The sequence below is a fragment of the Toxorhynchites rutilus genome, chromosome 1 (genome assembly GCF_029784135.1).
Source record: "Toxorhynchites rutilus septentrionalis strain SRP chromosome 1, ASM2978413v1, whole genome shotgun sequence".
NCBI lineage: Eukaryota > Metazoa > Arthropoda > Insecta > Diptera > Culicidae > Toxorhynchites > Toxorhynchites rutilus.
Genome location: NC_073744.1, coordinates 16,261,422 through 16,289,352, shown reverse-complemented (window position 1 = coordinate 16,289,352; position 27,931 = coordinate 16,261,422). Strand labels below are relative to the sequence as shown.

The 27,931-nt window shown below is 36.9% G+C and overlaps 1 protein-coding gene and 2 non-coding genes across 8 annotated transcripts in view; 2 read left to right on the top strand and 1 right to left on the bottom strand.

Annotated features, from left to right (window-relative positions):
• LOC129775128 (polypyrimidine tract-binding protein 2) overlaps positions 1-27,931 on the bottom strand; it is a 658,886-nt gene that overhangs the window by 458,160 nt on the left and 172,795 nt on the right. For 2 of the 6 annotated variants that reach the window (XM_055779479.1, XM_055779504.1), the window contains exon 3: positions 21,181-21,945. The exons of the other annotated variants lie outside the window; for them this stretch is intronic. The gene's annotated coding sequence lies outside the window, so the exon portion shown is untranslated. The remainder of the gene's footprint in view (positions 1-21,180; positions 21,946-27,931) is intronic. 6 annotated transcript variants of the gene reach the window in all.
• Trnaq-cug (transfer RNA glutamine (anticodon CUG)) lies at positions 12,484-12,555 on the top strand. The gene has a single exon. It is a non-coding gene; the product is annotated as a tRNA-Gln (tRNA).
• Positions 15,676-15,748, top strand: Trnaf-gaa (transfer RNA phenylalanine (anticodon GAA)). The gene has a single exon. It is a non-coding gene; the product is annotated as a tRNA-Phe (tRNA).

Sequence of the window (27,931 nt, the reverse complement as noted above, 5' to 3'; positions counted from 1 at the left end):
AGAGAAATCTTTGATAATTTATATGTCAAAAACTGTGAGTCGTACCGAAATAGTGCCTCAGAAAAAGTTATAGAGTATTGATGTAAAAATGTGAGAAAAAATTAGTACTCTTTCCTTTATTTATAAAAAAAAACTTTGATTTGCAATATCTAAAATATGTATTTTTAATGCTTTTAAAATTTCTTTCTTTCAAACTTCAACCTTTTCAAACTTTGTGGAACATCCAATTTTTATGAATTTTCGAAACATCGATTTTTTTTATGTTAACTATCATTTTTAGCCACAAATTATGAATCCTGATGTGATTTAAAATAAAAAAGCTCTTCATCAATCTCCTTCTAAATGCAGCCATTCTCGAGATATTTGAAAAAACATTGCTAATTTACGGTCTTTTTTAGTTTTATTTTTTAAATTTATATATTTATTTTAATTTTTTTCTATTTTCATATAACGTAGATGTCATGTAGAAAATTTAAAAAATGAGTCCAAGATGGTGAAACTATGTTTTCGGAACTTCAATTTTTTGTATGTTAATAATTATTGTTTAGCCACAAATTATGTATATTTTTACCATAATGATGTATTTGGAAAAGTTGTTGAAAATTATAAGCAAATTCATAAAATTTTATGAACATGATGGTGTAACACGAAAAAACATATTAAAAGAGCCTATTTACTATAAAAAAGACAATAAATTAGAAATATTTTTTTTAATATCACGAAAATGGCTGCATTTAGAAGGAGATTGATGAAGAGCTTTTTTGTATTAAATCACAGCAGGATTCATAATTGGTAGCTAAAAATAATTGTTAACATACAAAAATCCGAAGTTTCGAAAATTCATAAAAATTCGATGTTCTTCTATTTTATATGAAAAAATGGAAAAAAATACAATACATATATAAATTAAAAAAATAAAAGAAGACAATGAATTAGAAATGTTTTTTTCTAATACAGGTCGGACTCGATTATCCGGGATTCGATTATTCGGAATTTTAGACTCGATTATCCGGAGTACTTTGTTTTTGATTTTCAGAAATTTTGAATAATTTGTATAATAATTCCATATTGAACAGCCAATATAGGTATCAAATGAAAGGGCTTGACTAGTAGGATACAGTTATTTATGAAAACTGCAAATCAAAAATGGCCGCCACCACAAGATGACGCCATATATATTTTTTCACAACCACATCAATATGGGTATCAAATGAAAGGGCTTGACTAGTAAAACACAGTTATTTATGACAAATGCAAATCCAAGATGGCGGCCTCAACAAAATGGTGGATTACATATTTTCTCAGAACCCCATCAATATAGGTATCAAATGAAGTGCTTGACTAGTAAATCACAGTAGATCATGAAAAATACAAATCCAAGATGGCCGCAGTTCCCAAATAACTGATCACTTTTTAATGGTTTCGTTCAGCATGCCCTGTTTGTATGAATGTTTGAGTGTTCGTAGCCCCACATCAATTGAAATTTGACCCCGTTCCTGATCACTGATTGATCTGAAATTTAGAACATACCTTTAATTCTATTGCCATTATAAAACTGCGTATTCCATGATCTTGAAAAATTCAATTTGGCCGCCACTAAAAAATGGCTGAATAGCTTGACTTGGAGAATACACTACATTATCAACAACACAAACATGAATCGAGGAACGGATGTGATAACTACTAACTGTTACTTGTCTAATTATTTTCTAGCTTTTAGTGCATTAATCCGTATAACCTCAAAAGCTGTTTTATTTATTTTATTTTCTAGTTTTTAGTAAATTATCTGTACCATTAGCATACTACAATTGTATTTCTACAATAAAACCATTAAACTTTTTTTAAATTTTTATTTCTTACCTAACTTTCTTCGGATATTTTAATTATTTACTATATTCTATTAGTCAAATCATTTTATTTGATAACAATTAAGGGTAACTTCGATATAACGTACATTTTACTTTCAAAATTGTACGTTGTATCGCATTGTTCGTTATATCGAAACATAATAAAGAACTCAGAAACGTAGCTTACATATCTTTATTGTGTTGCTGTTTGAGTAAGGTTAATGGATAAATTCGACTAGAAGACGAAGCCAATCTTTCTCATGATGTTTCTCTTAGTACTGTTGATTAAAATTTGTTTAATTTAGAATCCGCAATCACAAAACAGTTGTACTTCGGGATTGGTTAAAAGTACAAACCAAGCTTTAGTATCAAAATACAGATAATTCATTGTTCTTTCGAAAAAATACTATTCAAAAAATTATTGCTTTGGACTTTGAAAATGTGTACGTTATAACGAGGATACGTTATATCTAAGTTTCCCTGTATTTAGGGGAATGCAAAAAATACATAGTCGACTATTTAGTGGCGGTTAACTTTTCGAATTTATGTTGTTCATAATGTAGTCTATTCTCCAAAAAATATATATTTTTTTTATGTTTCAAATATGTCTTATTTTAAGAAGAAATGTAACCTTTCAACGTTAAGGTGAAATTTGAGTGGATATTACATGTACAGTGGAGTAAAAATAGTGATTTTTGGAGATTTTTTTTGAATTTGGATGTCAAAGAACAAATTGTAAAGCGGTTTGAGAGCTTCAATTTAGTTGATAGAAACAATCCAATTAGTACAACTTTTAGGATAAAAGTAATAATATCACATTAAAAATTATTAACTTTTAAGTTTTTCACTTCCAAAATGTTATTAAAATACACTAATTTGGATGTTCCACTACTATATCCTATACTAAAATTTCTCATCTTTCAAATGAAGGCAACAGAGTTGTCTTCCGTAGCGTACTTTTTAATGTAGAGCCAGTTTGAAGCAACAGAGTCCGAAACAGCAAAAAAGTTCTATAACTCTGTCATTGTAGAAATTCGAACATATGACTAGAAGGATTTTTTTCATCAAATATGATCGCCTATCACCGCCTGAAAGAATCTGGATAAATTTATTTTTTTCATGAGAGAAAAGTGTTTTCTGACTTTGAGGGGATGAATCAAAAATCAAATTCCTCTTTTATATTCAAAAAACAAAAAATACATGCAAAAAAAACGAATAAAAAAAAATTTTTTTTGACTCGATTATCCGGAGTGAAAAAAAATCAATACTCCGGATAATCGAGTCCGACCTGTATCTCGATAATCACGACATTGAGAAAGAGATTGATGAAGAGCTTTTTTTTTGTTTTAAAGCTCATCAGGATTCATAATGTGTGGCTAAAAATGATTGTTAACATACAAAAATTCGAAGTTTCGAAAATTCATAAAAAATCGATGTGCCCCACAAAGTTTGTCAAAAATAGTTTTACCATCTTGGACTCATTTTTTAAAATTTTCTACATGACTTCTATTTGATATAAAAAATAAAAAACACATTTTAGAAATTGAAAATTTAAGTTTTTTTTGTAAATAAAAAAGAGAGTACTAACTTTTTTCCCAGTGTATTTTTTTTTCACGTTTTAACATCAATACTCTATAACTCTTTCCAAGACACTATTTCGGTACGACTCATAGTTTTTGAGATATAAATTATCAAAGATTTCTCTTACTATAATCGATACGCCCTTTTCAAAAGTTACACTTTACAATCCTAAAAGTTACACTTTTATATCCTAATTGTTGTGGAAAACTCATATTTCCTCCAACCCAAACGGAATACAAACTTTCATTCGAATCATAAATACTAATGTTTTGTCATTTGTCGATTTAATTTGGAATTGCTCAATAGTTTGTGGCCAAAAAATATAAAACGAGCGAAAAAGGTTAAGTTTGAGTGTAATTGAGTTTTCTCTACACGCGTACCACAAAATATGAGCGCTTTACGGATTGCAGATTTCATAGAGTGGCACTTTGAGTAAGTGTTTTATGATGGATATTTTAAGGGATTCTCAACGACGCGGCTGCTGGCGGTGCGCCAGCAGTTGCGAGCGGAAAGTCATAATTCGCTGCCAGGAAAAGTGCAAAGAATCAGCAGCAGCGGCAGCAAGAGTTAAGACGATTCGATTTGATGCCGGACGCGTTACGGCTAATAAAATTTCAATTTTAGCAGGCGGAATTTGTCACGCATTGGTTCTCATTTGTAACAAATTTGAAATGTATTGAGGAGGTAAAAATCAATCCGTGTTCGCGGGAAGTAGCGTGAAAAGATCGACTTCCGATGGAAAATAGAAATTGATCCATCGAAGGACAATATCATCCGGGTTGAGAAAAGTAAAAAGTCGGCACGAATTCCATTCAGAGGACACAACGGAGAACTCTCGTTGGCGTGTCGCATGATTTACCAGAATTCAGAAACACAATCCAAACAAACTAAATCAGCGTAATTCACCCGACTGCCCTACTCTTTGAAGCTGGCGAGTGATGTCATTTGAAACTCTGTATGTCGTCCCGCACGAACCCAGTCGTAATATTCGTGTGTGATCTTTTCACACGATGATGCGATGTGATAAATTGGCCAAATTTGAAAGTGGCGTTTCATGGACAAACACACATCTCCGACTCCGTCGTGACAACAGAGGAGGTTCATACTTGATTCACCGAACGGAAGGGGACTTCCCCCTTCTCGTTACTGAGCAATCAATCGTCCACAAATCTAACTGAAATTATGGCCGAAAGCAATCAATGCAATCGTTCGACCTTCACTGCTTTGTATAAACTGGATAGTTTCAACCAAAGTTGGACAAAAAAAAACCCAAAAAAAAATAAAGCACCAACCATTATCTTTTTTTTTTTGTATTGCGTTGAGGGGGCGGAGGAGCTCTCCGCAGTTTTTATACTTTGTTCATGCCACCAGGCCGCTCTTTCCGGTTTCGCTTCGAAACGCGCAACCGTAAACAACCCCACATTGTTCACAATTACAGAAACACAGTCGCGAACGCGACGAGAGCCTCATGTCAAGGCACTTTGCTTCTGCCGCATAAATGAGTTACATGTGGTTTGCAATGGTTTTCCTCAAGGTTGGATTTTATTGGCTAGAAACGTAAAGCTAATTCTCTAAGGTTGGGGTCGGGTGGCGCGAAAAGACCTTGACACATCGGGCGGATCTAGCCGATTGAATTGGTCGCCACACAAGGTTCAATTCAATTTTTCTCAGAAGATTCAGAAATTAGATGAGAAACGATGACATTCAGAACCACAATTGCGGGTTTCTGGATCACGTAGAACTTGTTTGCTTCACCGATATCAAATAGTAGCCAAAATCACTGAGCGTTTATCTAATACACTGAACAAATTTTACTAAAGATCGATTATGCATGATTTTAAAGCTATAAGTTCTTAGTTTTGAATTTTCCCACATGAATATAAACAAGATTATTGCGAGAAGCAAACATAAATTATTCAATTACTTCTTACCGATTTAAAATAAAATAATTATTTGTTGTAAAAATTATGCTGAAAACCCTAAATAAAATTATATGAAAACTTTATTTATTTATTAAATCGTTTATTTTTACAGGCTCAGTTACATAAGTTTAAAGGAGCCAAACTCTTAACTATATTTCTACTAGCATATATTAACATGTTTCCTTAATTCTATGGTTAATAAAATAGGAAACCGATTACTCGCGGTCGACTCGAGTTTAGAAGGGTGACATATTTTCATTAGGAAAAGGATGGGATGTAAGGAGATTGTAATAATGTTCACACTCATACTCACATTCTCATTCACATTCACACTTCACACTCAATTCTTAAAAACTATCATTACATCTAATATGTATTACAATTAAACTTATCCTTATGGAAGGGAACCGATAGCTCGTAAAAGACGAAAAGGAAGGGTAAAGGGTGTAAGAACAATCACACTCGAAGATCGATAGTTTTAAGGAAAACATATATTTGGACCATGTAATCAAGATCTAGCCGAGCCAACACATCTCTCACCGGCACATTGGGCTGCCTTATTCTGGCCCGAAGAGATTTTTCTAAATTCGATCTGGCAACAACATATCCCTCGCACGACCAAACAACGTGTTCGATGTCGTGGTAACCTTGGCCACAAACACAGATATTGCTGTCGGCAAGATTAATACGAAAGAGTAGCGCATCTAACGAACAGTGATTGGACATGAGCCGAGAGAAGGTGCGAATAAAGTCCCGACTCAAGTCCAGACTTTTGAACCATGGTTTAAGGCTAACCTTAGGGATAATCGAGTGAAACCACCGACCCCATTCATCTTCGTTCCACTTGCGTTGCCAGTTAGCGATTGTATTTTTACGGACTAAAAAATAAAATTCATTGAAGCCGATTTGACGCTGATAAATGTCGCCTTCAATCGCACCCACCTTTGCTAATGAGTCAGCCCTCCCATTACCCAGAATTGAGCAATGTGAAAGGACCCAAACAAAGGTGATGACATAACAGCGTCTGAATAAGGCACTCAAAATTTGTCGTATTCTCTCAAGGAAGTACGGCGAGTGTTTTTCCGGCCTCACTGAACGGATAGCTTCGACAGAGCTCAGACTATCCGTTACAATGTAATAGTGCTCTATGGAAAATATTGTACACCGAGGTTTTTTACGCGTTTTTATTTCACGAGGTTTTTTACGAGGTTTTTTTACGCGGATTTACCAATTAACGCGGTTTTTTTTTACTCGGATTTTCGAATTAGCGCGGTTTTTTTTACTCGGATTTTCGAATTAACGCGATTTTTTTAAGAGGTACCTATCCCCCGCGTAAAAAAACTGGGTGTATAGGGCACCAATTTTTGGAACCCCTATGTGGTTCACCATAGGATCTATGGTGAAAAAGGTTCTTCTCTATTTTTTGGACGCCATTCTCAATAATACCTTCGAGATCAAAATTTGAAGAAAAAACCAGAATTTGCATCTCAATATGGTGTATCGAGAAATATTATCGAATATGTTCTTCATCAAAAATTGTAGTACTAAAAAAATCTTGAAATACTAAAAAATGTTTTTTTGAGGGATTTAAAGATTCTGACTCTAATTCGTATTTAAATACTAGCTGGCCCGGCAAAGTTCGTCCCGCCCAAAATTTATTATTCGTTATCATATCCACGTTTTCTCACTAAGCGCACGTTCATGGGTCCAATCACAGAACTGTTAATTGGTTGATCTTCTAATCTAACCTTTAAAATTATTTTTTACTATAAAATGTCGGTGCTTCTGCCAAAACTCGACATTATAATATCAGATTATTTTCAGACACAATTCTCGTGCAAGATTCTTCATCCCCTTGCAAATAACATGTTTCTCCGTTACATGTAATGAATGATGAATTGATGCAGAAAAATATGATAGAATGAAGACAGCCTTGAATGGGACAATTCCTTTCTCGAATTTTGCTCCTATCAACACATTTGGCGATCCATTTATATTTATATAGACAGAAGACGATACAGTAGTGCGTTTTATCACATTAAAATCCATTTCCACTTTCGAACGAAAATCAATTTTGTTACCGGAAACATCAAATGGACTAATAACGCTTGTCAATATGTAATTGTGGAAAATGTGCGAATTGAATTTTCTGAATTTTTCCATTTTCCTTCAGAGTTTTCCGAAAACTTTCAATTGTCATGTTTGGTTGGAATATGTTTGGTTGAAATATGTGCATTATTTTTATGGGACCTCTCTCTTTTCCAGAGGAGCAAGGGGTGTCATACCATCATCGAAACATTTATCGTACCCAAAACCCCCACATCCCAAATTTAGCTCCGGTTCTCGAGTTATGCAGAAGTTTGTATTTCATTTGTATGGCAGCCCCCATGCCCTTCGAGAGTGGGTAGGTGTGTCTAACCACCATAGAACGTTTCGTGCCCCCTAAAACCTCCACATACCAAATATGGCTCAATTTGCACGATTAGTATTCGAGTTATGCAAAAATTTGTGTTTCATTTGCATGGGAGCCCCCCTTTAGAGAGGGAAAAGGAGTGTCAAACCACCATAAAGACATTTATTTCTCACTAAAACCTCTATATGCCAAATTTGATTCCATTTACTTGATTAGTTCTCGAATTATGCAGAAATTTGTGTTTTATTTCTATGACAGCCCCCCCCCCCCCCCCCCTTTGAAAGGTGGGAGGAGTGCTGAGCCATCTGAGAAATTACCCTCCATCTGAGAAATCCCCCAAACCTTCGCATGCCAAATTTAGCTCCATTTGCTTGATTAGTTTTCGAGTTATGCAGAAATTTGCCTTTCATTTGTATGGGAATTTTATTGTTGCAACGAAGTCGTATTTTGACAAATTTTGTGTTCGTTTGAATGAGTTGCATTCAGGGTTGCCAACTATAATTTTTAAAAATCAAGACGAATGAAAATAAGAATCAGGATAAATCAGGATAGCTCATAATGGGTTGTCCGAAAAGTTAATGTCGATTTTTGGGAAAAAAAACGTCATTTTTAAACAAAGCATTATAATTTACTTTTATACCCAGAGCTCTATTTCACAATCTATCGCCATCTTTCAAACAGCTTCAATATTCTATCCACCCAGAACATGCTTGCTTCCTCGTCGAAAACTGCTGCGAGCCATACATGTCTGGAACAAGTTGCTTGACAGTAGCTCATAACACAGAATCCATTCCAAATTCCACCAGAAACAGAGTATATCTTTCTTCGGGCGAATACCGGATATGTAAAAGAATTAATAAACATGGTATAAATCCTCGCATAAGCGGAAATGCTAGTGTTTTGCCTAATCTTTTGATTGTTTATATTTCTTCCGAAAACCCTACAGCATCACTACAGTCAATTGCAGAGAAGTCAATATTAAAATTTTCACTGAATTCATCGTCCATGCTTTGAAATGAATCCACGAAACAATTGAGGATAGAGATACAAAACTAAATACAGTTTTGCGTCTAGAGAATTCAACTTAATGTATGATATATACAAGTGCGAACCGAAGAACTATCATGACAGAAAACATTGACATGGAAACCAGTATGTTTATTATGAATAATGTAAAGTGTACAAAAATCAATTTTTCATTTGAATTGGAAGCACGCCATCCTACGAGAATATTATGAGGTGGTAGAGTCTTGGAATTGACCCATCTGGTCATAGTAACCATTTGAAATTTCAAAAAATTTACGAAAATGGTCAAGTCCTAAGGTAAATTTTTTGGAGGCGATGGAATGACAATTTTTTCATTTGAATTGGAAGCACGCCATCCTACGAGAATATTATGAGGTGGTAGAGTCTTGGAATTGACCCATCTGGTCATAGTAACCATTTGAAATTTCAAAAAAATTGCGAAAATGGTCAAGTCCTAAGTCTAAATTTTTGGAGGCGATGGAATGACAATTTTATTCATTTGAATTAGAAGCACACCATCCTACGAAAATATTCTGAAGTGGCGGAGTCTTGGAATTGGCCCACCTGGTCATAGGAACCATTTGAAATTTCAAGATATTTACGAAAATGTTAATTTCGTAAATATTCAAAGCGTTGCATAGGAGTTTTTGGAAATTCAAAAAATTGCCAAAATGGCGGCCGTTTTCATTAAAAATTAACTACTTTTCATGAAAAATCGTTGCTTAGGAATCTCATAAAAAAATGAAAAAATGAGATATCAAAAAACGGGTATGTAACGCTTTAGATAATTCATTGACTGTAACTTTCCAACGGAATCAAATATCGGAAAATCCTTTCAGGACAACATTTCTGAGGGAATAAGCTTCCCAAAAATGCAGAAAACAAAAATTCAATACTTTCGGTTTTCCAGACCGGGTTCCCCCTTAAAATTGATAACGAAATTCGACGCGCTCTGGACAAAAAGAGGTTGATTGTTTTAGCGTTGTTTGAGTATAGTAAAGCGTTTGATTCTATAATCATTTGTTACTTTGCAAAAAAAAAAATATGCCGCATGATTTTGCTGTTGCATTGATATCAAGCTATTTGTCCAACCGCTCTCAATATTTTGATTTCAACGGTACGAAATCTGATGTTGTTCAGGTTGAAAATGGCGTACCTTAATGGTCGATCTTAGGCCCGCTAATATTTTATATGTTCATCAATGACCTACCGAACCATATGAATTATTGCAAGGTTTACTTGAACACCGGTGACTGCCAGTTAGACCTATCAGGGAATGACATAACGAACAATGTAAACATGATCAATATTGATATTCGAAATATTATTTGTTGTAGCAACAACAATGGACTAAGGTCTCCATAGCCACATTGGTTACGCGTTCGCTTAGTAAGTGATCGATCGTGAGTTCAAAACTCAGGGCCCTCACTGACCATCTTTGTGTTGTTACAGAGTAACTACGTCCACGTAACAATCATCAGCGATGGAGATCGATCCACGGCCGAAATAAGAGCGATTCATCCATACTGCAAGAAACATCGGGCTGCTGTGCTATTAATAACTCAACTACGATCATATCAACTGTCTCCGCTGTTCGGTGGTTTCACTGGATAATGGGAGAACAGAAAGAATACTCTTACGCCGAAAAATGGCTACTGTGTAAATTTACCATATGCAATGATATAGAAAGGAATATTCTTACTCCGAAAAATGGCAACTGTGTAATGTGCTAACTATAGATATGATAACCATGTGACATGTACACGATTAAAATTTGGCTCTGTTACAGCTGAAGTGCTAATGAGCCTAAAATAAACAAATGGGATAAAAAAAACATTGGACTAATCCTCAATGCTCGTAAGACTCAAGCTATAATTTAAAAATTAAGACACATGAATGTACATAGAGCTCCGTTTGTCAAAATGGATACCGAGAACATTATTCATTCTGAAGTTGTGAAACACCTAGGCATCTTGAAGGACAGTAGCCTAAGCTGGAAAGCTCAAACTAATGCAATTTGTCAAAAGGGGGACTATGCGATGCAGACCTTGGTGGCACTCAAACAATTTACCCCTCAGCATATCAAATTGAAACTTGTTCGATCATTAATTATTCCACTATTTGAGTCCAGATATATTCTTTATGGCAAATGAATGAACGGAAATTTTCGCAAATTGCAATTGGCTTTTGATTTTGTTACCAGATTTATGTATGGACTTAATAGATTTGACCTTATCTCAGGATTTTCTAAATCAATCAACGAGCTACAGCGAATATTTAAGTTTCCGAACGTGCACTATCACTATATGCACTATAAAATAATAAAAAATGCCCCAACATACTTAGAAAACCTTTTCGTTGCGTCATCACTTCCGCGAACCCCTAATCTGCTACTTCCAAGATGCAAAACGAACGTTTTGCTCAGGTCTCCTAAATTTATTTCACCAAAATAAAAAGTGATATCACCTTCTATTTTTCTTCAATTTTTTTTCCGTCGTTTTAGTGACATAATAGTTCAATTTGTGACTGCTGATTCATCGTGCATCATATTACGATACAGCTTGCCGCTAGGGATCAATCCAGTGGACCAAAGCTATCCTCACACCATCAAGTTCAGGTTGCGAATCTACCTTTCAAGACGATAGCCTGAGGGTACCAAGCCACCACAAAAACCCAGCCATGGGAGCCATCATCATCTTCGGATGATTCGCAGAAAACAGGTTTCTCTGCACACTCACAGAGCGCGCGTCTGCGGTGGACTGCGAGTATGTGCGCGCTGTTGACCTTGAAAACAGCCAAGCACTTTTCCGAGCTGGACCGCGATCAGCAATAAAATGGAGAACAACCACTTAGCATCACCACCAGCCGCAGCCGCAGCCCAATCGGGTGCGACCTCGTGAGAGCCATCGCGCAGCAGCCTTTTCCGTCTCAAACTGCGAGCTAATGGACGACGAAGATGACCGGCGGGGAGTGAGATCGAAGAAGTCAAGTTCAAGGGCACACTGGTCAACTGGGCTAGGGTCTGACGGTTTTGGAACGAGTTAGGTTTGTTGAACATGCGCGCGAAAGTTGATTCTCCGGGAAAAAAATGCAAAAAAAAAAACCAGGCGCGCAGCTTTGTGGGGTAACGCGGCTGAGAGAGGGAAGAGGAGGTTGGAAATTTCTTCCCGATGTGGTAATCGTCGTTTTAGATCGAACGAACGACGCGGCAAGCGTTGCTACCCAGGGTCGGCTAATCGATCGATCGATACTCGATGGATGATGGTGTGTAAAAAATACACCTTTAAGGGAGCGCGAAGAAGTAACTTTCAAGGTTAACCAGTTCTTTGAGTCCGGGGACCCGAACGATCACCGTATCCGTCGTGGTGGTATACTAACTGAAGATCAACACGCACACACACATACACGTGTGTTGGGTTTGAGACGGTGTCTTCTTGCACAAGAGCGGAGCGAACAAAAATTGGTTGTGCCATTAATTGCGCACCGTTGCGTTGAAGATCACTGCATAATTGCGTAAAGTATGTATCCACAAGGTCTCTTCGCTCGGCGACTTTTTAACCCCCCCGAGTGTTATTGGACTGGCTGGGCCTTGCCGGAAATGAGACTTGAAACAGAGCTTTAATTAAAAGGAGACCTTCGTCGGTCGGATCGTACTGCCGCTAGCGCCGAAATTTCGATTGGAGCCAACAGTGGCGGTTCCATGGTGTAATGGTTAGCACTTTGGACTCTGAATCCAACGATCCGAGTTCAAATCTCGGTGGGACCTGATTTTCGTTTTTTATTCCTTGATCGGTTCATACAGTTCAGGGATGGCCAAACGGTAGTATTCCTAGGCGCCCGCCAGCTGGTCTAGGCTAGTGTCACCTTCAAACGCAATGTATTAAATATCCCTCCACCTTTTGCCGCGAATATTTTTTAAGATGTTTATGCTAATCTCAATAAAACATATTAGTTGTAAGAGCACATATTTATTATTTAAAATTCCATTTTCATATTTTGTTTCAGATTGTTAGTTATTAATTATAACACATCCAGTTGTTCGACCATAACTTGTGATAGAGCAAACAAAGCACTAGAAACAATTTCAATAATGTTTTCTATCATTTGATAAATTACCAATTGATAATGCTTGAAACATCCGGCATAAGGTTTCGAAAATAAAAAAAAAACGAAATTTTTAGGGAGAAAACTTCGCATTTGAAGATTCGAATGCGAGTTTTGATAAGGTAATTCTGGCGTTCTACGCATAGTTGTCCCATGTTACTTTTTGGACAATTTTCACTATTCTTCATAAAACGATTTTTTTTATGCATAATCTTTCGGAAAAACACGAAAAAACCATTCTAGGCACAACTGTCCCACTATGTATTTTTGGTAAATCCATAATAAATGAATCGGTTCACGAACAAGAGCTTTCAGCATGGCTAATGCACTCACTTCTGGTTTGGAAGGACGAACCAATTCTCAAACAAATAAAAAAAAAGTTAAACAGAGCACGTGTACACCTTTATAAGCGAATGCCTAGTAATTAGGCTGACCAAATGTACCGTTTTTAACGGGACAGTACCGTTTTTTCGACCTTTTGTCCCATCTTTTTATCAATACTCTATCGAGAGGCTTAATATTTTTGACGGATTGCACTTTTTTCTCTCACAAAATAAATGTATTGATGTACTACGCGAGAGCCAATGTTGTTCCAGTTGCTGTTAATTTTAATTATTTTATTAGAGATCTGAACATAGAGAGAATGAAGTATTTTTGACCAGCGAGGTGCGAACTATTTTGAAAATACTACACCCAAACTAGCGTTGGCTGAAAACATTTCATCTTTGGCAGAAATGATGCCATTTCGTGTGCTGGAGGGTCAAATGCGCAAATAATGAGCTGTTTTCAAAGATTAAAAATGGTTTGTATGTATGCAAGCAGACATCTCTTTCTGTTTTCTTTTCTCATTTCATTTGGGATTGTGCCAAAAAAAACCCATACGACGTCAATGGGGATCGAACCAGGGCCGGCTGGAATGCAAAGCTATTTCACACGACCACGCTATCCATATAGCTGCCAGTGCTGTTATATAGAAGCGTGAAAAGCGAAAAGCTTTCATATGCTTCCATTTAAATGTGTCTCCAGTTTCGCTCGCTCATATTGGCTCTAGCATATATATTATACAAATGATATACATGTATTGGGGAGTAGAACATTTTCTGTTATTTTTCAGCTCATTTAATGTAATAAATTGGGATGCCATAACATGTGCTAAAAATTGACTTTGGGTGTATTTGATTCAAGTGAATACCAGAGACTGAATTTCTTAAATATTTTACGATACTGCGTTGGACTATACTGGAAAATTATTTACAAGCCATTTTAAGAAAAACACCGTAGAAAAAATGGAAATTTTTAAAGTCCATTCCGGAAAGGTCTGCGATTCAAAGTAGCATTAGTAAAAAAAAACTTCCTGTTCATATGGATCAAAACATTTCATTTGGTGAGTGAAAATGATTGAAGGAAACGAAATTAATTAGATAAACAGGTGAAGCAAAGATTCCGTGCCAATAATGTAAGGAATTCGCGAAGCTGAGTCATTATATTTTGTGTCTGTCTGATAATACCGCACCAAAACTAGTACATCTAAGAATGTTTGATTCTTTGGTTTTATTCTTGATATCATTCATTCAAAAAAAATTCTCCAAAAAATATTATAGTCAATACACATAAAAAATAATCGCTAAGTGTGTTGCTTAGCGCAAAGCTCGAGTACAGAGATCCAATGTAAATGTTGTGGTGAGAAAGCTAGGATTTTTTTTCGGAAAATTTTGAAAGAAATGGAACATTCGAAGCAATTGAATTCCTAATTGAATCAATGTTCTGTAGTAATACCATTGAAGGTGTTGTTGATTTGGAATTGAATTTCGTGTTCCTTTGGTATGAAAATGGTAATGGTTTTTCAGGTGGAACAACGCACTTCTATATCGTTATAAATGAAAATGAATCACCAAATAAGTTCAAAACTCAAGAACGGTTTGTCCGATTTGAGTTGTTTAATTTTTTTTGCGTTCGTCTCTGCCCGTAGTTGCTAAGGCAAGAAGATTGGAAAATTTTAAAGAAAAATGGAAAATTCCTAAAAAAATAATTCGCATATGATCTACAGTGATTTTGTCAGTCCAATTGAAATTCGTGCCTCTTTGCTATGAATCGAAAATAGAATGCATCCTCAAACATTTCTTTTCGTTTATTATTACAGGAACTTTAAACTACAAAGTTCATTCGCCTTTAGCCTTGAAAAAGGCAAATTAGATAATCAATCATTGAATAGTTCTGGGATTAGCTCACGAACGATCGCTTAGTTAGAATTGTGAATGTTCAAATGTATTCGTATGAAAAAATAAACAAGTTTGGCTGGGACGGAATTCCCCGAGTTCTGTCCCACCATGAATTTTTAAGCCCGTAACCAAGGTAGATCGATGAAAGTGAGGAGATCTTTTCACTTTTCATTAAACAACAGTTAACTGCTAATAAAAAAAACTCTGTGTGGTGCTAAACTGAAACGATTAAAGCTTCTACCAGACAAATATGCTGGAAAACTTTGATTGCGTTTTTCTCAGTTGCTGATTTTAGGACATGGGACAACTATGCGTAGAACGACAGTAATGTTATTTTAATTTGAAAATAAAATTAAAAAAATTAATGGCAAAATTACCAATAGCAAAATTACAAAGACAAGCACAGTCTGTGACACCGTGTGCTAGATATACGGGTTATGAGTTTACGCGCGAGTACAGAAGGGTCAAAACTTTGTTCTATTCTCTAGTTTGGCCACCCCTGATATAGATCAACCATGCATGTGGTATAGCATGATAAAATCCTGCCCTAAAGCTATCGTCAAGCCGAAATAGCTCAGTTGGGAGAGCGTTAGACTGAAGATCTAAATGTCCCCGGTTCAATCCCGGGTTTCGGCAATCGGTTACTTTTTGTTTTCCTTCTTCACAGACCCAATTCAACAAATTTATTCCCCTTGAAAGCTCGCTCCATAAACCGATAGGTTTATGGTTACTGAATGAAGTTCAAATACAACTTGATTTGCATATCATCATGATCCATGCTTGGAAGTTTGCACATTCTCCAGCTTTCCCAGAATCTGGAGGTCAAACAATCATTAATGAGATGATGTGTTTATTTTTAATAAGCAAAATTGTCCGACATTTACCATCAGAGATGCACAATAGCCAATTAGAACCGATGGTCGCAGTTACCTGAACCGTCGTAGAGTTGATTTCATCGGAATTTTGGGTTACTTTCAATCCGAGATTTTCCGGAAAGCGGTATACCACACCGACAGCGCACGTTTGCGTGATGAAACCCATCGATCAAGGTAAGTATAATTAGCTGACACATCATAATTGTGTTAATTTTCTTCAAATCTGGCTCCAACCGCATCTCCAACGTGTATAGCAAAGTTGTCCCTCCCCCTTTCAAATTCCCGCGGCTTTCGAAGATCCGATCCACAACGCAAGTAGCAAACATTGGGAATGTAAATTCAATAGAATTTATTTACTTAAGCTTCACTAGCTGCTGCTGCTCGGGCTTCCTCCGCCGGCACAGTTCCCGTCTGCCTCGTTTAGAGCGAGAGAAATCGAACGAATATCCAGGGTGACATTGTTGGATCTTTCCGACCGACCATTGGACAGCAGAGCACGAGGAGACGACGACGATGCACAATCGTTGGTAACTTATTTATTGTCCAATTGACTTCAATAAACTATGACGAGAGAGTAAGAGTGTGTGTCTATCACAATCATCGAGGGAGACGCGAGGGTGGGATGCTGCGAGTCGTTTGCGAGAAAACACACAATACCAGGACCGTGCGCGAGTTCCATTGTCAACGTTAGCCCGGTGAAGAACAGAAGCCGTCGTCCCTCGCTCACTCGTTCATTATGTGCGTGTGCGTGCGTGTGTGTGTGTGTGTGTGGGTGAGTGTATGTTAATTAAGGCAATTGATTGTGATCGCTTCCCGTCTTCAGTTCGGTCTTTCCCGGGCCCCCGTCGTGGACCATTGGGCCGTAGAGCTGAGACATATGAACAACTAACTACTTCTGCCGGTGATGAATATTGAAAGTGGCCGCGCGATGGGATACATGATGTTTGGGATTGACAAATTTTTGATGTGGTTTAAGGTTCGCATACGAAATTTATGCAGATTTTTTTTCATCATAATATACGCACGGCTAACGCACCGGAACGCATTTTACCAATTAAGTTAAAGACACTGTAAGTGTGTACAGAATGCCTTGCGATGAGCTCAGAAAAGCCAACGATTAAAAAACAACCCAACAAACATTAAATCGTATAACTAGCGCATACATACATGACAATTGCTTGCAAATTGGTTTGGATGAATATACGACTTACGCATGCATCTAGTACGACTATTGCCACATGTATATACGATTTACTACAGGCAAACAAAAGAACGAATGGCGAAAAATGTTCGTCATCATCCATGTACGTCTATTGTATTTCAGTGGAAATGTCTTGAAATCAATATAGAAATGATCAAGTAAGGTTCGTGTGCTACGTGTTTTTAATAATCAAATAACACGAAGTAGAAATTTTGATTCAAAATTGACCAATTTAAAGCTGTTTTCGAGCCTGCTGATCTGATAGAGATTGATTTGCTCCCCTAAATCACCATATCACAACAGTCGTCGATACTGTTTATACGACATCGCGGATTTTGATATGTCAAATTCCTAATATGATGTAATATGGCCTCAAATACGATCTAATATGATTCACTGTTGGACGATTTTCCACAGTATGTTATACAGTTTTTCACAGAACTCCATTGATTCAATTTATATGTTCATGCGACTTCTACAAACTGCATCAGCCTGATATGCATATATGATTTCGTATAGATCGATTTTACGATAGTGTATATCATAAAACCGATGTTTGTTACACCGAATTGAGACTTGATCTGTAGTAATAAATAAAATCGAGGTTTTCGCATTTTATGCGATTTTATATGTACACAATGCACTCTTCGTACGACATTATATATGATTTTGATTCGATCTCACTTTATATGCGATTTGGAATATGCCAAGCTATGCGATTTAATGTTCGCCGGGAAAAACCCTCAGAGCCTTGTCAACTCGATTCTCGTTTAATGACGGCACTCGCCGAATCTCAAACGTGATAATAATTTCCGTACCGATACAAATGTATTCAGGCGAAACCTGTAGAAAATAATTTTCTGTGGTTTTGCGCGTTTCAAAGATGTTGACACTATTTAGACCCCAGCTGTTTATTTCATTTTTGGAAAACATAGACTTTTTTCACACACCATCTCAAAAATTTTAACATATTTCTTCTTTCATTTTTCGAAATTTAAATTTTCTCAATTTTCATGGTAGAAAATGGATACTTTTGAAACGATTATAAAAAGTCTACGAGACTGTGTTTCCGTAAACTGTTTTTCGTAAACTGCTACACTGACGAGGTTCGTGAACTGTTGATGGATTTTTTCATCAAGCCACCTTGTCCTAGGAGTTGGCAGCACCATCTCAGATAGCAGCACAATATTTGTTTTTTTAATTCGCTGGGAAAAAAATTACAAATTAAAACTCATTTTTCTCGAAAAATATTAATTCTCAAAAAAAATTAAATGAATAGCCCATACAATTTCCATCAAGTCGTCCATACACCAGAAGATGGGCACTTTTACAGGGAAATTTCTTGTATATAATGCATTTTTGTATGAAGACTCTTGAAAAAATAATGTTTTACTCGTAACATTTTTGTGTGTAAATTCTCGCGTTTGACATGTTTCTAAATAGAAAAATGTTTTCAGAACATATAAATCGCGGTAATTTATACATAAAAATGTTACGAGTTAAACATTAATAGTAATTTTTCAAAGAAAATATGAAAAAGTTGATTTTAGAAAATATTTTCCCCTGTAAAAATGACCATATTTCGTTGTAAGGGAGACTTGTTGGAAATTGTAAGGGCTATTTATATCTGTTTTCTAAGAAGTTTTAAATGCACATTTTTTGAGAAAAATGAATTTGGGTTTTAATTTTTTTTTTAGTTTTATTTGATATATTTTAATTAAAACCTAAATAATTTTTTACATTCCAAAAATTGAAAAATGAGAAAAGTGAAAATTCTCGAAATTGATGCGCACAATAGCAAATCAACAAAAAGCTAATTTGGAAAATCTCAAATTAACTCTCTCTCAGTCCTAACATATGTTGTTGACTGTTCGCTGTCAATTACAACGTTTCTTGCCCGTGGAATTGTGCATTACCGCTACGTTACCTGCTGGTTTTGAGATGGCGCACAGCTGAGAATGCACAGGCCAACGGATCAAATCAGAATGTGGAATTTCTCGTTTATATAATGTTTTTCAACTGTCCAACACTTCGTTCCAAAAAAAATTATACCAGATGTGTGCGTTGAAATTGGCCGGTTGAAATAAAATCGACAAATGACAAAACATGTGTATTTTTGATTCGAATGAAAATTTGTATTTCGTTTGGGTTGGGGGAAATATGAGTTTTCCACAGCAATTGGGATTTTTTTTACTCAAGCGTAACTTTTCAATAGAGTGTATCGATTTTAGTGAGAGAAGTCTTTGATAGTTTACATCTGAAAAACTATGAGTGAGCGTCTCAGAAAGAGTTTTAGAGTGTTGATGTTTAAACGAGCTAAAAATATACACTGAAAAAAAGTACTCTTTTTTTTATTTACGAATAAAAACTTTAAAATACCCAAAAAATACATATCTAAAATATGCAGTTTCCAATTTTTTAAAAATATTTTTATATAAAACAGAAGTCATGTAGAAAATGAAAAAAGAGTCCAAGATGTTGAAACTATTTTTAACGAACTTGTGAAACATCGAATTTTAATGAATGTTTGTCGTGTTATTTTAATATGTTAGTCGTGTTATACCGTCATGTTCACGAAATTTCATGAAAAAAAAATAAAAATTCGATGTTCCACAAAGTTTCTTATAAAATAGTTTTACCATCTTGGACTAATTTTTTGAATTTAAATTAAAAAATTTAAAAATACATATCTTAGATATTACATACCAAATTTTTTATGTGATGGCAAGCAATCTGCGGATGTTGGGTTGAATCAGTGCGGACAAATCCCGCAGGACGAATGACTCCAAAATTGTCATCTTCTATTCTTGAGGTTTCGCGGAGAGCCAATGCTGTTTCACATCCGGTCACAATTCTGATCAGTCTTAGACTGGTTCAAAATCGAAAATGTGGTTCTTGTACCAAAAAAGGTCAGCTGCCCGAAGCACCCCTTAACCTTACCATATGGAGAAATTTTTGACCATCATGAATGAAGGCAAACTTTCGTAAAATACCAAAAGTGGTTGAAATGCCTAAATAGGGCACCGAAAATCGAAAGAAAAGGGGTCAAGACAATACATTAATCATGTCGAAACATAACCATATCATAGTACTTGAGGAAAAATTATGATGACCTATTTTGTGTGTCCAATTGTTTTCGAATAAAGCTTTCACCAGACATAAAATTATCAGCCCAACATTATCCTAAACGAAAAAAAACAAAAGATACTCTGTCTTTGTTCGTTCAATGTAACGTTCAAAGCAAATCCTTCAAATAAAAGTGATTCTGCACCCAAACTAGCGTTGCTAGAAGGCATTTCATTTTCGGCAGAAACCATGTCTTTTCATGCATTGTAACGTGCAAATAATGTCATCTGTCCCCCAACGCTTTAAAATATGTATATGTATGGAAGCAGACATCTCTCATCTTTCTTTCTTCATCTTTTTTGGGATTACATACAAAAAATAGTCCAAACGACGTCAACGGGAATCGAACGAAGGCCGGCTGGAATGCAAGACTGTTTTACACGACCACGCTATCCACATAGCTAATGATGCTGTTGCGCAGAAGCGTGATAGTATTTCATCTTCTTACAAATTGAAGTTGGAAAGTTTTACTCTTGGAAAACACGTTTCAGCATAAAGAAGATCTATATCCATCTCGGTCTGGGCCGTGTACTTATGTGGCAAAGTAATGCGTGCTTATTTGAAACGTGTCTCTTGTTTCGCTCGCTCGTATCAATCTTATATTGCCGTACCATATATATTATACAAATGCTTATTAGTATTTGAGACATTTTCTGTTATGTACTTAAAACTCAACGTTGGGTATGCACTCTAACTTTTTGTGATATTATCGTAGTTTACGAAACATGCACTCCGCCCAGACAGTGGTGAGGAAGTGACTTCAATGTCATCAATTGCTCCGTCGAAGAGCCCGCATGTTTTTTTTTTCAATCTGCGGGCCTTGTTCAGAATACCAAGTGAATCATCATCATCGGTTAGGTGCTTACCCAAATTTATGAAAAACTGCACATATACGTGCTGGACCGCTGGAACAAGTCAAAGGTGTTTTCTGACAACTCCAAAGATGAAGAGATATGGAAGAAGAGGAGGATACGTGTATACGTGTGTGTTGTTGTTGCTGTCTTCTCCACAATCGTGTGACGTAATTGCTGCTTTGTGATATTGCGAACTGATCCTCTGCGAATCCTCTAGAGGCCGGAGAAGAAGATTGCACTTGTTTTCTTTCTCATTCGAATACAGAACGCTACTCGTTGAATCACTAGAATTTTTGCTACGGATTTGAACTCTTTTTTTGCGATATCACTTTCTGTTTCTCTCACCCGAAACCTGTGCGAGATAATAATCTAACAACTTCGTTTCTAGCTAAACTTAAACGACGATTAACGACGAACATGCAACAATGGCCTAACAAAAACAATGAACTTCACACCACATTCAGGGGTTTTCCGCCGCTTTCCCGGCAACACTTTTCTCTCTTTCTCTATTATTTTACTTTTGCTGCCTCTTTCTCTCTTTCTCCCTCTTGTTTGCGTTTTCGTTTTCGATCGCTGGAAAAACAACACTTCGCACGCTGGGACACTTGAACTTTTTTTTTGTTGCTTTCAACCAAATTTCACAACGCAAATTAAGTTTTATTTTGCGTGTGTTTGTGTGTGTGACACGAGGGATGGGAGCCGTCTGCTTTGTTTTGCTTTGAGATGCGAGAGAGAGAGGGGTGGACTCACTTTTCCGAAGGCACACTTAGAACTGGGCTGGAAGTAGAAGAAAAGATCGGAGACAAGATTGGAGATTGGAGAATCGTCATCATCGGCGGGCGCGAATCGTGATCGCCAAAGAAACATCAAAACTGCAGAAGAGCGACAGACAGACAGACTTGCGGAAAGTGTTCTTGGTGGTGGTGGTTGCAAAGGAAGGCAGGAAGAGTGACAAGAGAGTCGCAACGCTAAGATAGTGTTGGTGGATAGTGGTTTTGTGGAGGCAGAGAAAAAGAAGAGCTTGGTGATTTTTTTCGGAAGGTTTTTTTAAAGTATTATTGAGGACAGGTGAGAGGGGTAAACTACAAGATTATCGAAGATTGGGCTGCAAGCAAAAAAGTAGGGAAAGAAAATGTTCAACAGACACAACACGGTGAGAGAGACGGGCGATGATCAAGAGATCGAGCTGGAAAAAAGATAGAACAGTGTGATAGAAGGAGACAGAGGTGAAGATAACAACACATTCACACCGATGGTGGCTTTTGGAGGTCATATTTTTCACTTTTTTTAATTCGTGTATATGGTTACCTTTTATTGTTACACACAGAGACAACGTAATTGGATTCAAAGGCGAAGAAGAAGCAATCGAAGGATGGAAAATAGTGATAATAAGTGAAGATAAGTCAAGGTTAAGAAAGCGGCTTTTTGCTAAGACAGACACTCAGAGAGGAAAGATAAAAAGGAAGAGAGAAAGAGGAAGGCATTGTATAAGAGCATGAGATAAATATTATAGAGATATTCATTGAGAGAAATCTAAAAACAAACTTATAATGGAATACACAATTCGAAGTGTTTGGCAACGATTCGTAAATGATTTTTGTTGTGTGAATTTGCGAAGAGAGGATGAAGATAAAGTGCTAATATTTACAAAACAGAGTACTATTTGGATTATGATGAAAACAGTAATGCAGGCAACAATACGGAGCTAAATTCATGAATACATGTGCGTATAAATATCAATGTAAATGAAAATTGAGTTCATCGTTTCATATTTTCACATTTGTGCCGTTTTTTTTTTCTTGGGTAGTCACGATACATTAACAGTACACAGTGCGACTGATTGTTGTGATTCAGTGGTAATCAAAATTCAACTCGAAGGCTAATCGCTGTCAAAATTAAGTACGATCAGACGATTTTTGGGGGCCACAATAATCGTTATGACGCGCGCAGTTATTATCCGATTTCGCCACCGCTCGTAACAATAACATTAGATAAAAATAACACCGCGAATATAGGCAATGTGTGTGTGTGTGCTTGTATGTTCTGAACGAATATGCAAACACGTTGCGAATGAGTACAAATTTAGCTTTTAATGGCCAATATAATGACCTATTTGCTACATATTTTTAATTTAATCTCGATGCCGTGCTGCGCATACTTGGCAAAGTCATTCATTGGACGCGACTTGACGCACACGACCGATCATCATAGAGGCAAGCTAATCGTTTGTTTGGCTTATAAATTAGCTCGATAGGGTTTTTGGGTGTATTGCGCGCCCCGACCGGTTGACAGCTGTAGAAGATTTTGGGATGTTTCGCGTGTTAAACATTCCGACAGCGCGTTGGACCCGCGCGATGAAAAATTGAATTCTAATCGGTTATGCTAATGAGTAATGTCAACATTTTGGGAAGACTTCCCTCACATTACTCACTTTAATGCTTTTTCTTCGTAGAGATATGCGAAAGAACCCATCTGACAAATTATTCCCCTGAAAAGTTTCTATTAAATTAAAATAGGTGTGTGCGTGTGTCATAAATTTTACCGCCCCGTAGACAAATCATTTTCCCCACCTCAGCACCCCCAAAAACTGTCTCTGGAAGAACCAACCAATTCTTAAGCTCAGAACGTGTAGGCTAGCAAAAAATTCTGACGTGAATCCATTTGATTGTGTTTCACACTGCTAATTCACGAATGGTTTCGCGAATGATACGCTCGTCAAACAGGAACATGCGATACAACGAAAAAAAAACATGTTTTCGCGAGTGCCAATGAACTTGGTTGGCTCTAAATTGGATGGAGGCACATACAAGAAGCAAAAAAAAACGGCAGTAAACTTCCGCCACTAGTTGCGCTCCACAATCCACAGGCCGCAGCAACGTTAAATGCACCGAGAATTTCAGACTTCACGGACGTGTTTATGTGTGATTCTTTAGCAGCACCCGTGTTGCCAGAGCTCAGGGAATTTTAATTGAGTCATTATCTGCACAATTTGGTTAATTCCAAAGGTAGTGTCCAAGACACGATCGCATTTCGAACAACTACGAAATATTTTTTTTCAAACTGACTGATTTTTACGTCCGATACTATCTTGGATGAATCGAAATGTAATAGCTTAACTCTTTGAATTTTCAAAATTCACTTTCAATAAAGGGTGTTGACTACTCGCTACCTATAACAATACTCCAATAGAAAGGATGGTAATGATGTGCTGGATTAAAGAGGTTTCAAGTTTAAAGAAATTTATTTCTTTCATAATCACAAAAACTGGAAGTGGGAATCTGTGATATAACCGCAAGGTGCACGTAGGATTAACGTTGGCTTAACAATCAATCAGTAACACGCACATAACTCTTAGACATTTTATCTTCCGAATAAAGTGATTATCATACCACTTCGTTTGGCCGGAAAATAATTTTTAACGCCCAAAAGAGGAATCGATTCCGCATCGGAAAGCGTTCGATAATAGAACTGCTGCTTTTATCAAACAATGCGGCTCCATTCAGTCCGAAAATAGAAACAATACTTTCCCATATGCGGCCAGGCTTAGCCTCAGTTCCCCTAGGCGAATAAAGCTATTTGCTTGATGATTTTGTCATCATTGAGTCAATGCAAAAGAATACTAAACTAATACTAAAAATGGGAAAGATGCACGCATTGCTGATAGTATCGCGAATACTATCGCGGTGGTTTTTTCCACAGTTGATACGGGCTCGGTCACAGGCGTTTATACTTTGTTCTTTCAGCACCATTATTCCACATTTCTTATCCACTTCAATCGATCTTTAGCAACGCATGAAAACAACAACAATGTATGTGTGTGATACAAAAATACAGGAGCTCTCTCTATCAGACGGCATGAAATTAAACCATGTTGCTAGAAAAATGCACCGCTGTTTGTCATAACTTCCAATCTGTTTTTGCATCAAGCAAAACCTCTCGCTAGTTGGATCGAAACTGACTGTAATTTGATGATGAATCATAAAGGCTTCGAACTTTCTCAGTTCATTCGCCTCTAGCCCGGAAAAAAGCCATTTTGGAAAACTAAACTCTCAGCCGTGAGCAAGGCCGGATCCACTGTGGTGTATAGATGAGTAGATATGTACCACGCTAATGTACTAGTTGCTCGTTTTTTTCTGTCAATAAAATGCACAAAACAAATGTGTGGAAAATGGAAATGATCCCATTCTTCATAAATTTAAACCGCTTACGGATTTTGGAATCGTAATGTAGATTATATGAAACAAATATTAGAGAATTTTTGATATGCTTACGTCTTATTAACCATAACATTATTTCATTAAAAGATTATCCGGCTTCTGATTCGACACCCTTCTTAGATACATAGCCCTACGCCATGAATCAAATCTCATCGGATTTACTTTCACTTTATTTAATTCGGATATGACTGATATAAGGATTCAGAAGTCCATGCCATTGATATAGGGAAAACTGTACCATTTTTGTTTAATTTAGATCAGCGTTTTGTATGTCTTCTAGTTTAAAATGTCTTCTAGTTTAGAAATTAGGAAAAAATCAAAATTTGTGTTTCTTCATATTTGTGAAGTTGAGACATTTAGGAAGATACCATTTAATTTTTTTTTTCAATTTCCATAGTTGTGGAAATTTTGTGGCCGAATTGTGGCCGTTTCAGTAATGAGGTACGGCCTTTACTCAAAACATCATACGCGTTTTCCTCAAAACTGGCATACATGATATTTCAAGTTCCACTGAACCAATTTGATGTGAATAAATCTTTATACATCTTCCTATCGCATGTACCAATAAAAAAAATCAAACGGTCGTGATTTTGTCTTAAAACGTTTTTTTGACTCGTTCAAGGTTCATACCATAGCGTCATCTGTACTGATTGAGTTTTTTTTTATTACAAATAACCAGAAGAACTGAAATCGTTTACGCCATGGCACTGTTTTTTTCCGTTATTCCTACTTTACCAGCTTATAACTTTTTTAATATTGATTTTTTTTCCGTTTGAATTTTTTTGTGTTCTTAAGAGATGATTATACAAACAATAGAATAATGGATGATAAAATATTACTTGTTTCGTGCCTCTACACTAGAATGTCCCCTTAAAAGTGCAGTAAAGACAAAAAATATATGAACACTGAGGATTTACGTGGGTGTGAAATGAAAATTTAATCATTGAACACATATAAAAATTATGCAAGATTTCGAATGTTTTCAATTTGGCTTTTCTATATAGATCTCAGAGATCTATGAATGAGTCGATTGGGAATATATCAATATATCGTGCATCATTTCATCCAGGGGGAAAAAAGCACCGCAATAAATGCGCAACGCTGTTTTCTGTGAAAGGATGTGCAACGTTGTTTGCTTCATAATTCATTTTCAGAATATGTACAAAGCAAATTCAGTGCAGTGTTCATGTACGAGTCGGTTACAAGATTGCACGAAAATGAGGTCTTCTTCGTTTCTCCTTCTTGTAACCAGATCAGCTAATCGCTCTGTGTAAATAGGTTCTAAGAAATAATTTTGAAATTAGCGAACTGCAGAGAGTTGATTTTAGTCTTCTAATTGTGTAAATGTGTGTGTTTGTGTGTCGTGATTTTTTCCTGGCCATTGTTTTTAGTTTATATTCGTCGTAGCAATCAATTTTTTATCAATTTAGAAAATTTGACACTTTTGAACCTCTGGACGGATTTTTAATCTCTAAAGGGTGTGTCACATCAAATTGCATCACGGAAAAAACGCTGTAGAAATTGAATTTTTAGGAATTATATCTTCAGCTTTCGCTTATAATCAGATAAGAGTGTATAGATCACGTTGGCCATGCTTCACTGTCAATTTTTCGTAAATTTGGAAAAATGTCGTCGAACGAAAAAGAGCGTCATGAATTAATCCTGTGCACTCATTTCGAGAATCCGGAGTTGTCACATCGGGACATCGGTAAGATGCTGGGAATCGTCCAATCCACGGTCAGCAGAGTACAAAAACGATACTTCGAGAACCTAACCATCGACCGGAAGGTGAAGAACGGCAAAAATGGATGCTCCGTCAGTGAAAAAGATCACAAGCGCGTAGTTAAGCAGTTTAGACGTGATCCGAGAAGTTCGGTCCGGGATGTCGCCAATAAGCTGAATTTGTCAAGTTCATTCGTCCAGCGGACCAAGCAGCGGGAGGGCCTGCGTACATACAAGGTTCAGAAGGCTCCTAACCGCGACGAAAGGCAAAACATGGTGGGGAAGACGCGAGCCCGGAAGCTGTACACCGAAATGCTGACGAAGCCGCATTGCCCGGTAATGGACGACGAAACCTACGTCAAAGCGGACTTTCGTCAGCTGCCGGGCCTGTTGTTCTTCTCCGCAGAGGACAAATTCAGCGTTCCGGAGGAGATTCGCAAGCAGAAACTATCCAAGTTTGCCAAAAAGTACATGGTGTGGCAAGCGATCTGCTCTTGCGGAAAGCGGAGCGCCCCCTTCGTGATGACCGGCACGGTAAACGGGCAGGTTTACCTTAAGGAGTGCCTACAGAAGCGCTTACTACCACTATTGAAGCAGCACGAGGGCCCGACCATCTTCTGGCCGGATCTCGCTTCGTGCCTCTATTCAAAGGACGTGTTGGAGTGGTACGAAGCCAACGGGGTCACCTTCGTGCCAAAGGAAATGAACCCGCCCAACGCGCCGGAGCTTCGCCAAATAGAGAAAATATTGGGCGATTATGAAGCAGGCCCTCCGGAAGAACCCAAAAGTTGTCAAATCGGAGGCAGACTTCAAGAGAAAATGGA